Raw genomic sequence first — 15,930 nt, 5'->3', positions numbered from 1 at the left:
TGAAAAAGGCGCTATTCCGTTCAATCGCAAAATAGCAACGAACGCGACAGAAACTCGAATTCCGTTCCAGATAATTAAGCGGGGAGATTTAAAAAAAGACAGAAATAAATAAATAAATAAATAAATAAAAGAAGAAGATACTTTCAAAAGCAACTATCGCAAAACCTGCAAAAGACGCGCCAGTCGCTGAGAGGTGGGGCGGAGGTCTCTGGCGAGTTACCAAGTTACCGTGCCAAAGGTGAACAGAATCGTTTCAGCGAGCAGCAACCGCTACCGGAAACTTAGAAGTTAATTTAGTGACATAAAGTAACCGACTGACGCGACGAGGATAACCACTACTGCTCTCAGGGAAGGAGGGTAGAAGTATTTCCCAGAGGGACGTACCAGACGATGTATCGTGTGACCCTGCCGGGAAGAGAGTCAACGAAAAGACATTTTGTGCCCAGAAACCTCTCAGTTACAGCAGAATTTTTAGGTGTTTCTCTGCCACTTCGTGTCAGGTTGAAGAGATATACTTAAAAATGTTCACACGTTTATAAATACGAAAAATCTTATTGTAAAATCGCAAGCGGTGCTATCGGCTGTCTGTTGGCAGTACTATCGGTTATAATTGGCACTAGATGGCAATTATCTCTATTGCTACTAAAATATCTCTGGAAGCCATGTAAGATTTTATAATACAGTAGAAATTCGATTATTCGGAATTTTTTAACTGTCATTTTTTATTATCGGTCAGTCACAGAGACAATCCGATGGACAGAATGTATTTGTTACCAGCAACATACAAAAGCCGGCGCTCTATATAATAGCTAGGCACTTTATAGAATGAGAAAAACTTGCCGGAAATGTAAAAGGCAATTAGAGTTTCACGCAATTCCTAGGCACTCTGTAGAATGGCAAATGACAAAATCCGTAGTATGAAAGATGTATGAAGTATATATGAAATACATCTCCGATTCGTTTCAAATATCACGAATTCGTTTTGAATCATAAGATAATCGATGACGGATTAACGTGATAATGGCATGCGTACCGAAGATATTTCCGTTTCTGCTGCCTGTTATTGAGTGTCTAAAGGAAGCGAGTGATGCACATTCATGCACAAAGTATTGTTAAAAAATTCGTAGCTTCTGTGGCCAGTAAAGATCATGAAATGGATATAATATAATAAAATAATAATAATTCTAAATAACAGTCTCATCATGACTTTGTCTAAATAGCATTTGTCATTCTGTAGAATGCCTAGGTATTATATGCAATACCCAGGGAAAATATATAATTCTCATATTTAACATTTTGCCTAAACGCGGCAGACATTCTATAAAATTCTTAAGTATTCTATAGGATGCTGGCGTTTCATACATTGCTGGTAACACATTTATCTCCCTCATACACACACCCAAAAAAAAAAGAAAGAGAGAGAGAAAAGAAAGGGAGAAACAAAAGAAAGAGAAAAGAATAAAGAAATAAAATCACAGTTTAAAAATCTTACGTTATATTCTACATTCAAATATAAATGATTTGATACCACAGTTAGAAAAAAAGCTAAACAAACAAAACACTGTTTTAAAAAGTAGACCATTGTACTGTAAACTAAAACTACACAGAAAAAAAAAATTAAATAACCATGGAAGTTCGGTAATAATGAGACATTATAATTATATTATAATGCGCACACTATTATTAAAATAATTTTTCGGATACTTTGCTTAACTTTGTGAACTAATACATGACATTTGACTAAATGCTATCACCAAGCATTATTTTTAAAGAAATAATATAATGTATTTAAGCTATAATAACACGCCGAACAAGTATTAATTTAGAAGTCAAACAACAAATATCAGTGTTATATTTTCAAATTTTTTGTTGTTTGACTTCTAAATTAATATAACATATATCAAAAATATATGGCAACACAAATAACAGGATTTTAAAGCGATGTATTGTTTTTTAAAGAATAATATAGAGAATATTAAAAAAAAATAAGAAATCCGATATAAAATATTTCTAACTTCCTTACAGCCAGTTTGTTGCTATTTGATTAAAAGTAAGATATTTCCTTTTTCTTTTAAATTTAATCTGCCTGTTACTGATTAACACACTCAGCGATTTAAAAACAATAAACGTAGATCTTTACCTCTTTTATTAAATATCACCTGGGCCCGTGAAATGACATTAGCTTGATTTATTAAAAGAATTATATACGTTTTCCTTTTCTATAGTTACTATTTGAGGCAACTCGCCGAGAAAGCAGGTAGTTATTTGCAAAATGAAACCGCAACAAAAGTGATTTGACGCAAAATTTGGAATGTTCCTGAATAATGGCCTTTCTGTACTAAAATATAAATGAAAACCCTTCACACTATATAACAAATTCTAAAGGTATGACGTTTTTAAAAAATTATGAGATTTTGCTGTTAAAGTTTATGTGGCGCAAGTGCGGAGAAAGTGATATTTAATAATGAAGGTAAAAAGACAAAACGTTGTGTCAATAGAAGTGAGCCCGAGAGCAGATAGAGAAACTGTGAGCTCAACGAGAACATAAAATTTTAACACCCTCTGGTGCGATGTTAAAAATCTGAATCCTTTCAGAATTTTTCAAATTTTTATTATGTATGCATTTTCTTCTGTGAATTTCTGAAATTGCTGGAAATTGTTTTACGATCGACTGGGGAGGGATTGGGAGGGGGGTACCAAGAGAGAAGCAAGAAATGAAATTCAAAACTGTGCAGTTAAGGAGTCATCTGGATTTCGGACACTTTAACGAAATCCCCCCCCCCAAAAAAAACTTTCGCAATTAATTTTCGTGCTTTGAAATCCTGCTTTATAAACAATTATAAAATTAACAATGCACAGCTTAATTTTTTTTATTATTATTATAACGATGCTTTGAAGAATGAGAGGTTTGCATGCGAAGTTTGTGCCAGAGGTTTGAATTAACGTCTGCCACACACTTAATGGCATAAATGGAGTTAAAACCCTGAGTGCTGGGCACGAGGCCCTACCCTAAATCGAACGCAACTGGACTTTCGAATTATTACCAATGAATAACTTACAAAGTATGCAAGCGATGAGTTTAGAATGTCAAGAGGTTGCAAACAGTTCATAACAAATTTTTCAACAGAAGTTGTATAGCTGGTAAATAATGATTAGCAAATAATAGTGAAAAGCAGAAACGCAAAATGCTACAGAGAACATCGGTGCAATGCGATCAAATGGTACCTGTAGGTAATTAAAATATAATAGATTACAAGCACAAAATAGTAATAAAAATGAAGAACATGGTCAAGATATATTAAGCAATTATTGGAGATAAAGAATAGCCTTCGTCCTCTTGCTATTTACAGAATCGTTGCAGTCGTAGCTACAAATTTTAATTGATGAATTATTTCATTTTTCCTTGATTATGATGAAAGTTCTTGGCTAAGAGATAGTAGCATGTCCATGGACCATACTTAATTCTTCTTGAATTATCTTGTTATGAACGTGCAAAGGAGAGTTTGTAATTTGCAACAAAACGCAGTTCTGGGCACTTTGCAATTTTTTCTATTTGTTTACAGCGCCTGCTATACTGCGAAAAGTCGTCCATCAGTGATTCTCTTTTCAAACGCCACCTAGCTTTCAAATGGTTTCCAAACTGATTATTAGAATCACCTATTTATACATCCGTAATACAGGATGTTTATAAGGGTGGCAGGTTGAAAGCGGAAGCCCGCAGATTTACGTAGGCATATCAAATAGACCCCGTAAAGGAGTAGCCCCAGGTACGTGGCCGGAAATGTGCCGCTACGGTGCGTTGGTCGCCCATATCATGAGAAATGGCCCGCGCTCGCTGTAACGAACAAATCAACTCTTTAAATCCATTGCTTTGGTCCCGCTGGCCTCAGTGTGGTCGCCAGCACGCTCCTCAACACGGCTCAGATTAATGCATGCAGAATACAAAACAAGGTACTTTTCGTCGCAAGTGACATAAGCGGTGCTACTGGCTATCGGTTTTAAGAAAACTGTTAATCGTCCTACTTTCTGCATAAATACAGAAAGAAGAGTTTACGTAGCGAAAAGACCGGGCAAAAACCAGGCCCAACATATCGTATTTGCTCCAATGTATAATTCATGCCAAAACGCAATTTACGCATTGGAATCTTTGCCATGGAATTAAAAATATGACATAATCGCTACTGTTTGCTATCGATTTTAAGAAACTTGCTTGAGCTAATCTTCCTTCCTTCTCTATAACTACACTGTGTAGAAGAGTTTACGATGTAACAGGGAAAAAAATCAACAAATCGTATTTGCTCCAACATATAATAATTTATATAAAAACCTAATTTATGTACTGGATTTTTTTACAATGTAATTAAAAATCATACACATCCTTTAAAGTTTAAAGCATTAAAGTACCCCATGAATTAATAAGCATTATTATCTCGGTCGATATTTGAAATCTTATTGCTGTTCTGAGTCGTGATAATTATGAGTAGATTTAAGATTTTCTTATAAAAAATTTACTGTGTCATTAAAAATATTATAATGTATTTTTTTCATGCAGGTCTTGCATCCTTTTTAAGTTGGAAATTTATGACAGAAAATACTGAAATAAACAATCAAAAATAAAAATTTTAAAAAAAATGCACATTTTAAAAGAGATTTGCGGCCAATCTGTTAAAGAAAAGTTACATGCGAATACAAAATGTACATACGTAGAAGAAATATGAGAATGAGACAGATCTGCGAAAGGTATTCTATACGAACAGAGAGCAGGATGCAATAAATTACACACGAATGTAAAGAAAGCACATACAGCACATCACATGGAAAAATAATATTAAATTTTATAAAAAGTAGAAACTTTACTTTAAACGTAGTACGACAGCATCTTTCAGATATTTAACAATTGCAATGCCGAAAAAGAAACTAACATATTTTTTATTATTACACTACAATTATTCACATTTATGAATATTTAAGTTAAAATGCATTATAAATTTGGCTAAAGAACATCTTCATATTAAACTGCAGTTACTACGGTTTTTCATTCGATTAACTATAAAAGTATCCGTTAGGATGGGTCCGTTAGGTCATTATAAATAAATATATTACCAATAATGGGTATTATCTGCAAAATGTTTAGTTGAATATTTCAGTTGTTAACGAAATGTTAATGAGAAGAACGGTATATGCTCCATTATTACTTACTTATTTGTTAAGCAATATATTAAATTAAATGCTTCATGCAATAAATAGGAAGATAACTCTTTATTTGATAAGACATAATTACTTTTAGAAACAGAATTTGCTCTCAAGTGCAATATTTAATTAAACGTATCATTTTTTCCCTCTCTCTAAATTTAAAAAGGAACGCAGCTAAATTGCTTTTTATAGTATAATTTCGAATGAAAAACCGTAGTAACTACAATTTAATCTGAAGAAATTCTTCAGTCAAAGTTGAAATGAGTTTTAACATACACACATATCAATCTTAGATAGTCATAAACGTGAATAAGTGTATAGTAAGTATAAGCTTTCTTGCAGAATAAGTAAAATAAAATAAAACTCTTCAATGAAAAATACTTCGAAAAAAGAAAACTTCTTCAAAGACACAGATATTTTATACAGATAACATTTAAAATAATTTACTACAAAATAGTCAATGAACAAACCAAAACACGCCTAAATTAATCTAGATTTTTCTTGAAGGAGAAATAATAAGCGAAGAAAATAACTTAAATGAATCACAATTATTTTCGAACATACAGATACAATAAATTAGTTTCCTTATTTCATAAATATTACTCTAAATTGTAAAACTTTAGAAAGTATTTTTAGTCATTTAACAAAAAATAAGTATACATGACAAAATATTCTAGTTAAAACTATTCTAAAACAGTTATTATTTTCTATAGCATAGTCGAAACTTAATTATAACTGATTTAAGTTTATTACAAGAGGGTAATTTATTATATACTTGTACATGAAGTAATAAAATTTATTACAATCGGTTGACAATTACCTAACAAAAATAATTTAATATTAATCAAATAATTTCTTTGATATATAGTTTAACTGCAACTGTTCGAAGTCATAGAAAACAGATTTTACTGCAGCTTCAATTATAAATTTGCAAAAATCGAGTAAAAATTATTTAATATTATTTTAAACAACAGTCGATTTAAGTCCCTTAGCATAGATTTAATTGCTACAACTCAACACAATTTCACCACAACTTCTTTATTTTAATTTAGAAATATTTAATATTAACAGCGTAATTGGTAATCACTTAATTTAGGTTGATTTGATTAAAAATTTATAGAAGCTGAGTAAGAATTATTTTATATTAGCAAAGCAATTTAACTTATTTATTTTTAGCTATAGTTTTTATGAGTTTACTAAAACAGACTTATTTACATATAATTCAAATATGTAACTACGAGTACAAACCAATTATTATAGAGTTCAAGGACCCCTTTTACATAATGTACATTTTCCTAGACTCCCATTAACTTGCATGTTACTTTTATTACATTCTTCGTTATGGTACTAAAACTAAATCAAATTTTAGTTTACAAAAACAACTTCTAGCTATTAACTCAAGGACCTCCCCTCCCAGAAGTCCTTGCATCACAATTTAATAATCGCTACTCTAAACCAATAAAACTGGTTTATAGTTTATAAAATTAAGACGAGAAAAAACTTAAACTGGTACAGATTTCATATAAAATTCAAAAAATTTCAAAAGTTACTGACCCAGGTTTCTTTTCGGCAAGAAATAAAATAATTACGCTTTGCAGTTTATAAAGTCTCTTTAAAAACTGGCCCACCAGCGGCCGAGCGGTAAAGTCGCTGAACACTGGTAGTTCGGTCCGAGGATCGAATCCCGCGAACGGGCTGGCTGCATGGGTGTTTTCGTGGTTTTCCCCATGTGTAACTTGTATACGAGCCAGTTTCCCTTAGAAAGTCCTCCACGAAGGCATCCCTCCCCTTAGGCAGATAGCCCTAGTGTGCTTTGCCATAATTAAATACACACACACTCTTTAAAAACTATTTAATATTAACGCATTGACTCATTTTTTAAGATTTTATGTTTTATCTTCTGAAATTAACATCAGAAAACTACATTTAAATGATTACAATTATTAAGTAAAATAAAACCTCACACAACGTAACAAACAAATCACAAGATTCCTTATAAAAGAAAGGGAAGTTATTAAAAAAAGAGCTGTGTAATAATATGTATAATTTAAGACGATGACAGAAAATGGTTACGTTTTTAGACTTAAGTATAATCTCTCATTACCTTATCTTTAGAAGTACAAGAAAAGATAGCTTTCATTTATTTGCATAGAGAACAAGTATTACAAATACAAGCCATCAAAAGAACCAGAATGTATTTACTCCATAGGAGCAAATATAGTTGACAGGTAGTACTTAACGAAACAAAACGCACCTCTAGAAATGTGACTTGAAATTTTGCTTCTTTATACATTTCATCAAGACTGAAATAAAGTGAACAAAGCAAGGGCCTTTAACTGTTCCCCTCCTACTCGAAGATAGCTTTAGAAATATGAAAGCAGTCAAAAGAAATATGTGAAATTTATACGATGAAAAAGCAATGACCATAGCATACCAGATTTTTTTCTCAAATTTTAAATACCCTTATGTTAACCATTCCTAACACTTGAAACAACAATAAATTTCAAAGCGAATTCTCCCCCCCCCCCGCAAAAACTAACAATAAAACAAACATTGACCTAAGTCTAAATTCTGCCAAAATTTTAACTGTGGAACATGGGATACTTCTCTTTAACACATTATAATGCAAATGCGCATAAATGAAAATGATTATCCATCAAAATGTCTAATCGGGCGTTGTAAGAATAAATAATGAAATAAGAAACAAACAAAAAAAAAATGATAGGCCATCTAACAAGCGTGAATAATTTAAAATAATTATAACAGCCTATTATTTTAATTTCTTAAACAGAATACATTAGAGTTACTGAAAGTTACTTTTAGTAACTATTATCCTAGTTACTGAAAGTTAAGAGTTAATTTTACTGAAAATTGTGTAAAGTAAAAACAAATATCTTAAATAGTCTGCATCTTTTACCAATAAATTAAGATATCGAATATCTGTTGCCTCGTTAGGCAAATTTTTATAAATGATATAAAAAGGAAGTACACAAATGTAATGAGGCAGAATGTTCTGCTGTTTATAAGCCGTATATAAACATTAATTAATACATTTTAAATGTTTATATTAACTGATAAGAGAGCCAAATGAGTGCTTTTGAGTAATAGAAAATGTCTAGTACTAAACAGAGATTTAAAAAAATTAAACAACTGCAGAAAGACGTTTAAAAGCACTTCCACAATTATACTCTCATCACGAAATTTTAATTCTTACTACAGTATTTTAAATATAATATATAATCTTACACTGCATTAAAGATACGTAAAAGGTATTGCATAATACACTACTAACATATTCTCAGATTAAGATTCCATGTAACAAAAAGCAAAAGAAAACAGACCGAACTTATTAATAGTCTTAATTTATCTGGTAAAAAGATACCAAACACTAATAAACAGAAATAGGTTAAGTTGTTTTTAAGTAATATATAAAATATTAAAGTTTATTATAATCTAAATAAATGCAATTGGCATGCCAGTATATTAAAAATATATTTTTCCTGTTCAGTACGTTATTTCAAATTTTCAGTTTAAAAAATTGCTTTTATTACCAATGCAACTAGTAAAAGTAGTAATTAAAATTTTAAATAAAATACGAATAATAAACTAGTAATTAGTGAATTATATAAAATACGAATTAAACTATTATATAAGATATTTTAGACCCACTATGTTATTTGAGACTTGCTTAATTTTTTTAAACGATTACAAACATAATTTTACTAGGTATTTTCCAAACGATCATCATCTGTTAATGACCAGAAAACCAAAGTGTACAATGTTGAATTTCATTTCTACACGTTTTCTACGAACATACTTCAATGCATCTACGTATTTATTGAATATAAATACATTTAAGGCCAAGCCGTAGAAACTTAAAACTTAGGAAACTCAAAATTAGAAAACTTAAAATCTTCAAAGCAGTTTTCGGTAGCTAATGTCTTTGACTTCCAGAATTACTTTTATGAATGAATCAGTTTAAAAATTTTGAAATAGCATATCCTACTTCGTTAAACATTCATCCTTATTGGCGAATAAATGTATAGATAATAAAATGCACAGAAAGCATTGAGCGTTAGTAACATTTGTAACTGATTTTGTCGTTTCGATTATAGTTATGATTTACCTTAATTAGGAAATGAAATTTTCAGTATTTCTAGTTTCTTAATTTAATTTAATTCAAATATCAATACATAACATGACAGTAAGCTTTCTCTTTAATGTAATAATAATAATAAAGTAATAGAAGTTCTATATTTTCTGCATAATAAATTATTTTTTTAATATTAAAAGAGCATAAAAATACAGATATATAAATAAATTGAATGTCAAATTATTAACACCGATTTAGCTCACGTGTTTATCTTTCATTTAATTATGTAATATGAATTAAAATTAAGCGAAATTAAACCTCAGACTGGCATTGGTGTTATAGAAATATTATGTATTTCGAAAGAATCTGAGAGCGGACCCTCATCTTCAAGAAGCAAGAGATTAGAGCCAATTGTTTTCGAAATGTATACGTTTATTTACATAACTATATTATTTCAAGGCTAAATTTTGTGCAGTTTTAAATTTCAAATAGGCCTGCAAATGTATCACCTCACAGTTTAATTATTATCAATAAAAATTATATAAAAATTATGATATTCTCACAACAGTTTCATTTGCGAAAAAAATGAGAAATTTCATTTTGACTAAAATTTTATGGATAGCTGACACTGGTCTTCTCGTTTATGTTTCTCAGTAATATTATCATCAATTAAAATCTTTTCTTCGACTTTCGCCAAAAGAAGAGTTTTTCAAAGCAAATACTAAACAAACAAATTATTTCTGAGGAAAATTTTTATAAAAAGGAAGAAAGCAGTTTGACAAATCTAATACGAATTACTATCAGAGACACATACAATTTTAATTATACGAAAGAATAAAAAAGTTATGGATATTAACGTATTTTATAAATGGGAGTAATTGATTATCATGCTTGATTTTTAACATTAAATATACTAGCATAAATAAGATTAAGAGCAAGCTAATTAAAATCACATTAATATAAATATAGCAATAAAAATAAATAAAAATAAAAGTTTATTTTGCTACATATGAATTTATAAAAGTCGAGCTCTACATTTATGAAACACAAATTTTTTGCTTTCTTTTAAATGTTAATTTCTTCACTTCTTTTTTTTTTTTTTTTTTTTTCATTTACTTTAGAACTTTTTATGTAAATCATGTATGTAAACAAAAATGACGAAATGACCATTAATCAGTAACTATATCTGTCTTTACTTACTACACAACTGTAATGTAAGTCTGTCTACTACTGGATTTATAGTTTAACTTTTGAAACATCGGAAGTAACGATTGTTTAAAAGAAGAGATTGATACAAATACAATAACAGCATGTAAACGATTCTTTAATCAATAACCCTTGAAAAAACTAAAAATTGAGCCTTCTAATTCGAAATTTTATGTAAGTACTATTTATGAACAGAAATGTAAATAAATGTATGATGACATTAAGTAAGTCGCTATATTTGACATTAGAAGGAATAATAAATTTGGCATTTTAAAGAAAATGATTGGGAACTTGACGGTGTTAATCAGCTGTTGATATTTCTCTTGCTCAGTCATTCTGAAACCGTATTTTTTTTCCAAGCGAGGCTCCTGAAAATACAAACAGTACTCAATATTAGTCAATACTGCGTTCTGGGAGGTGTAAGTGATCCACCAACATGACGACATGTTTCTCTCTCCCGCGTAGTTGTCTATATTCGACGAGATTCTTCGCCGAAAATGTTGTGGTTGTTCACTCAAAGGATGATAGCAACACTCCCGCCCGCCGCCGTTAGGGTAAACCTCCCCCACCGCGCACAGACGACAACAACGCACGCGGTCGGGTTAAAAACAAACAAAAAACTTACCTTCTCAATGTACGCGACAGATTTAACCAGTGGGACAGCATGTCGCATGAAAATCAGCAAGGAGCTCAAAAAGTCCAAAATCGATGTTTAATAAAGTGTCGAACACGGCTGACGACATGAACCGTAGAAAGTCAAAACAGTTTTCGCCCGTTCTTCTTTGCTTCCCGCGTCCCCCTCCCATGGATCGTCTGCTGAATCGCTCGGTCACGTGGTTTCTCTCGTCCGTACCGCCATCTTGTGGCGGGAGAGAGAAATCTTTTGTCATCTTGTGCGCCGTGTGCGGGAAATTTGAGCGAATTAAATTTCGGCACGTGCTGCCTTGGTAGGGGGGCTGAGCATCTCTATTTTTTTTTAACCTTTTTTTTTTCGAGTTCGAGTGTTAATGTAGCAAAACATAAAAGAAAATTCGAATAAAGAGCAACAAGTAAATGTGTTTGGGCAGAGGGAAATTTTGGCAAGTTGCATTTTCTTTAACATTAATATTTATTCTAACCAGAATCTGTCAAAAAGTTTTGGGATTTCAGAAACAGTACTCTCTGCATGTTACCAAATGTCCATTATTGTATTTTTTATGCGAAAAAGCAAAATTATTGAACTTTGCTTTACAATTACATGGTACCTCGGTTCACATCATTAATCCGGTCCAGATCCTTGAATGTATACTAAAATATCCTTTCAACGATTATCCTTCCAGATGAACAGATGGCAATGAATCCTTACGATCCTTCCAGCTTCTTTCTTTGCTTGACCCTACTCTACTTTTGGATTACTTTACCATACTTACTTTTGGATTGATTAGGAAATACTTATACAGTATAATAGTATTACGCAAGGAAATTGTACAGTGTAACTTTTCGTTGCAAAGTTAAGGAGATATATTTTGTTTTGTATTATTTAATTTAATATGCACGAAGTAGAACATAGTGAAGTTAAAGTTTTAGTTACTTCGGTATTTGTGTTCGCATAATTAAGCTAAGATACAGGCAACAGCGTAATAGCTTTAAGGTTAACACTTAAGAGCTGTTCACACTGGGGTTTATCTGAGCTAATAGAGTGTGTTCATGTGGCGACTAGCTCCGCTACACGTGAAGTTCAGATCTTTCAACTGAAAAAAATTGATTTTCTCAACTCTGTGGAGCTATGTCGCCTGTGTCAGATGTCTCCGTTAGCTCAGACGTGTGAACGGCTCTTTAGGGGTGAGAGCTGAATTTAAGTACTTTAGTTTGGTTAGAAATTCTCCTCATTTACTACAGAGCTCATGACAGATATTGTCTGATTCGTCTCTCCTTTGCTTCCGCCCTCATATGTGCTGGTAAAGGAACAGTTAATCATCCCTTAAAACAGCACGGTACAAGTGCTGCATTTCTTGATTGCTCTGTCTTCTGTTAAGAATCAGGCTAAAATTTCGTTCCAGATTTTAAGGAGAAGAAAGAAAGAATTTTAATGTTCAACAACTAGTAAGAAACATTGTAGTAGGATAGTAAATGCAATATTTTATTTAGCAAGTCATCATGCTTTACTTTTTTTAATTAATGCCTTACTGTGCCTAATTATGAGCTAAGCTGTACCGTATGTATGAAGAAACATCTTGCTAATGTAAGTCTGATATTAGTCGGGATTTCATTTATTCCCGTTCAGCTTTGGGATGTTATCCGTTGAGATGGAAGCCCTATAGTTCTCCTAAGAAAATTAAGAAAATTAACTTTTCATTATATACTATATGGTGCTCTTTCGAAAAATAGAGCAGAATAGATGAAATGGAGAGCCACGTGGATAAGTTGATGAATGCGTAAATCAATTGTTATAACAAATTAATTCAAACGTTTATAAGTTTTTAACGAACATTTCTCCCATAAATGACTTTTTACATTCTGTTAAAGTGTGTAATAGATTCGATGATCTTCGTTTACAAAATTCAATACCTAATATCAGTGAGGTAGTTTTATGTAGTTAAACTTGCTTTTCACGTGAACGATATGAAATAAAAAATGATTATAAATAAATTAGATTTTAAAATCATAATTGTTTTCTATCAAAAATTGTATTTTAAAATAATAATAACTGCAGTTTGTGACAGCAGCTCAGATCAACAGCAACTGAAAAGGCAGCAAATTTTTGTATTTATCTATAAGAATCAAACACGTTAGTTTCCGCATTTATGTTGACTCAAGCACGTAGAGCTTTCACCATACAAAACAAAGATTTTTACGTTTTTCTTAATATCAGGCAGAAAATTGAGTACTTTTTCAGACCCCACCCTTCTTTGTAATTCAGTTCAAAAATTTAGAACATATACCAGAGGGTGAAGTATAATGATCGCTGGTCAACGCTTGGCTGAAAGAATAGAATTGAGATTTCACGCTTTCATAGCTAGAAAAAGAATTCTCAGTTTGGTTTATGACAATTCTTTTATATCACAGATTCCTTTCACTATTAATACAGGTTTCTGGAATAATAGCTGAAATATGAGGAGGCAAGATTCAGCGATCTATGCTCAATATCAGCATAAAAATGGGAAAGTAATAATCCAAAGATGATAATTTCGAGTGCTTAATATTTCAGTTGGTGCCGCTTAATTTATGATCACGTTTGCCCGCGGCAGTTTTGATAACATTAAACGGCGAAAAAATACATACTCTTCAAAATAGCAATGGATTATAACTAATTTAATATAAATATAACTAGACGCATATAAATAGACACTCTGACAACATTTTAATTAGGAAATTACAAAAATATTTTATGAACTGTTCGCAATGTAAAAACTCGTTTCTGAATGGTTCAAAACGTATCTGGAAATTATTTGACCAATGTTGCAGCCCTAATTTTTAATACTCGGAGGACATCCCTTATTGGAAGAGAATATGTCAATGTAGAATTTAAAATTGCAACCTTAGTTTGCAACCTTAGTTGCTTAGTAAGCAACCTTAGTTTGGCGTTGATTTTTCCATGGATTTTGTTTTATTTTCCAGGAAGGAAAAAAAACTTTTGCTCCTGAAGAAGCGGGACCGCCCTCAAAATCGGAAGAACTATTCAAAATCTATGTCTTCTTTTTTGCTTAAGTTTAAATACTTAAATCGAAATCAAGCTGTTTGGTGTCTTGGTTTCGATTTGGCATCTTGGTTTCGATTTGCGTCTTGGTTTTGATTTGGCGACATTTCTCATTAACTTGGCACTTTTTATAGGTTATTTTAACCTTTCGTGGCGAATTTATCTCTTATTTGGCAACTTGACTTATATTTATTCTATAACTATGTGATTCTATCAACCGAATTGTTGATCACATTAAGGTATGTCTTTCCCATGTTTTCGTATAAAAATGAGCAGAACTTCAGCAATTCGATAGCAATATCCGAATGATAACATTAGCCGCAATCGTATTAAATGGCTTCTTCTGTACATAAATTACATCAATATTTGATCTAATTTTAAGTTACAAATCTAGTCATTGCAAATTTAGAAGGTGTTACTGTTTCTAGAACTCTTATTTCGTGACAAAACAAAATAGAAACTCTTGCTACTTCTTTGACAAATAGAATCTGGCAACGAGGCCTTTTGCTTGTTTCTTAGTTCGTGTGCAAGCAATCTAATGAAAAAATGCAAATTGCTTCTTGAATCTTTTTTTACTTCCTTGTACGAAGTAAAAAGGAAGTATTGTAATCGCGAAAAGTTTCAGGCATCATATTTCAACGAAAATATCCATTTTCATCGCTATCTAATGCAATTTAGCGATGATTTTGCGTGACATATGTACGTAAGGACAGAATAAAAGACCCAAAAATTATAATGATTTCCCCCCCCAAAATTCCCCCCTCAAAATTATAATGAATTCTGAAGAGAATTTTTCGTAGCGTCACGTACGTATGTACGTACGTATCTCGCATAACTCAAAATGAGTAGCCTCAGAACGTTGAAGTTTTGTATATAAGACTGCTATAACATGATGATGTGCACCTCGTATTTTGGTTGCAATAGGGCTCCCCAAAACTATATGAATATATGTATAGATATATCCACTCTGTTACCCGACTCAGTGATCTCATAATCTTATATGTTTGTAAATTGTTCATTTTTTGCTTTAAAAATGATTATGTTGTTCTTATCTTCCGGTTAAGGGTTTTATGCCTTTAGCAAATCTGCATGCAATATTTGTAGAGTTATCATCAATTTAAAAGTTGTTTAAGAGCGGCTAAGCCTAATTATTTTTGCGATGGCGACCATCTTTGTTTACATTTTAAACTTGGCAGAATAGTGGATTTGTTGCCAATCTAAGAAAGGAAGCTTCGCAACACCAAAGTTAACGCCTTCTTTTATAATTGCGAATTAAATCATGCTTAATTCATTCTGGAATTTATTCGAGGAAATAAGTGTTTAAGATTTACTTCGTAATTATTAATATAGATATTTTGAGTTTTTATGTATATTTGCTTTGTCGCGAAGTGAGAACTGAATTAATTGAATGAGAAATACGGAATCGTCTGTGAAAAACTGTTTCTTTTTTGTTTTGTTTGCTTAATTTCTTTTATACATCGTTTTAGATTTATTATAGTATTTGAATAGAACATGTGCAACGATTAGATAGTTTTTCAAATGATATAAATTTTGTATATTCTGAGTTAAAATATGAACGAAATGTAACGCTGTTAATGAACTTAGCGCCAGAGTGTCGCTATGGTAAACAAATATAGTGAATTTTAAAGAGTAGATTAAAGAGTAGATTTATTCTATTGTGGTTTATGCGCTGTCGACGACGTAGATTTAATTCAGTCCAATAAATTTAAATGAAATGCAAGAAAAAATGTACAAGGAAGTC

At 31.5% G+C, this 15,930-nt stretch overlaps 1 protein-coding gene across 2 annotated transcripts in view; it reads right to left on the bottom strand.

Annotated features, from left to right (window-relative positions):
* The window catches only part of LOC118201335 (homeobox protein cut-like), a 433,633-nt gene extending 422,344 nt beyond the window's left edge, over positions 1 to 11,289 (bottom strand). For both annotated transcript variants that reach the window (XM_085815283.1, XM_085815284.1), the window contains exon 1: positions 11,118 to 11,289. The gene's annotated coding sequence lies outside the window, so the exon portion shown is untranslated. The remainder of the gene's footprint in view (positions 1 to 11,117) is intronic.
* Positions 11,290 to 15,930: the final 4,641 nt, after the last annotated feature.

The sequence above is a fragment of the Stegodyphus dumicola genome, chromosome 4 (assembly GCF_044657685.1).
Source record: "Stegodyphus dumicola isolate Sdum_Otavi_A_Nest chromosome 4, ASM4465768v1".
NCBI classification, from domain to species: domain Eukaryota; kingdom Metazoa; phylum Arthropoda; class Arachnida; order Araneae; family Eresidae; genus Stegodyphus; species Stegodyphus dumicola.
Note: the sequence above shows the minus strand (reverse complement) of the source record. Positions and strands in the feature narration are given on the sequence as shown.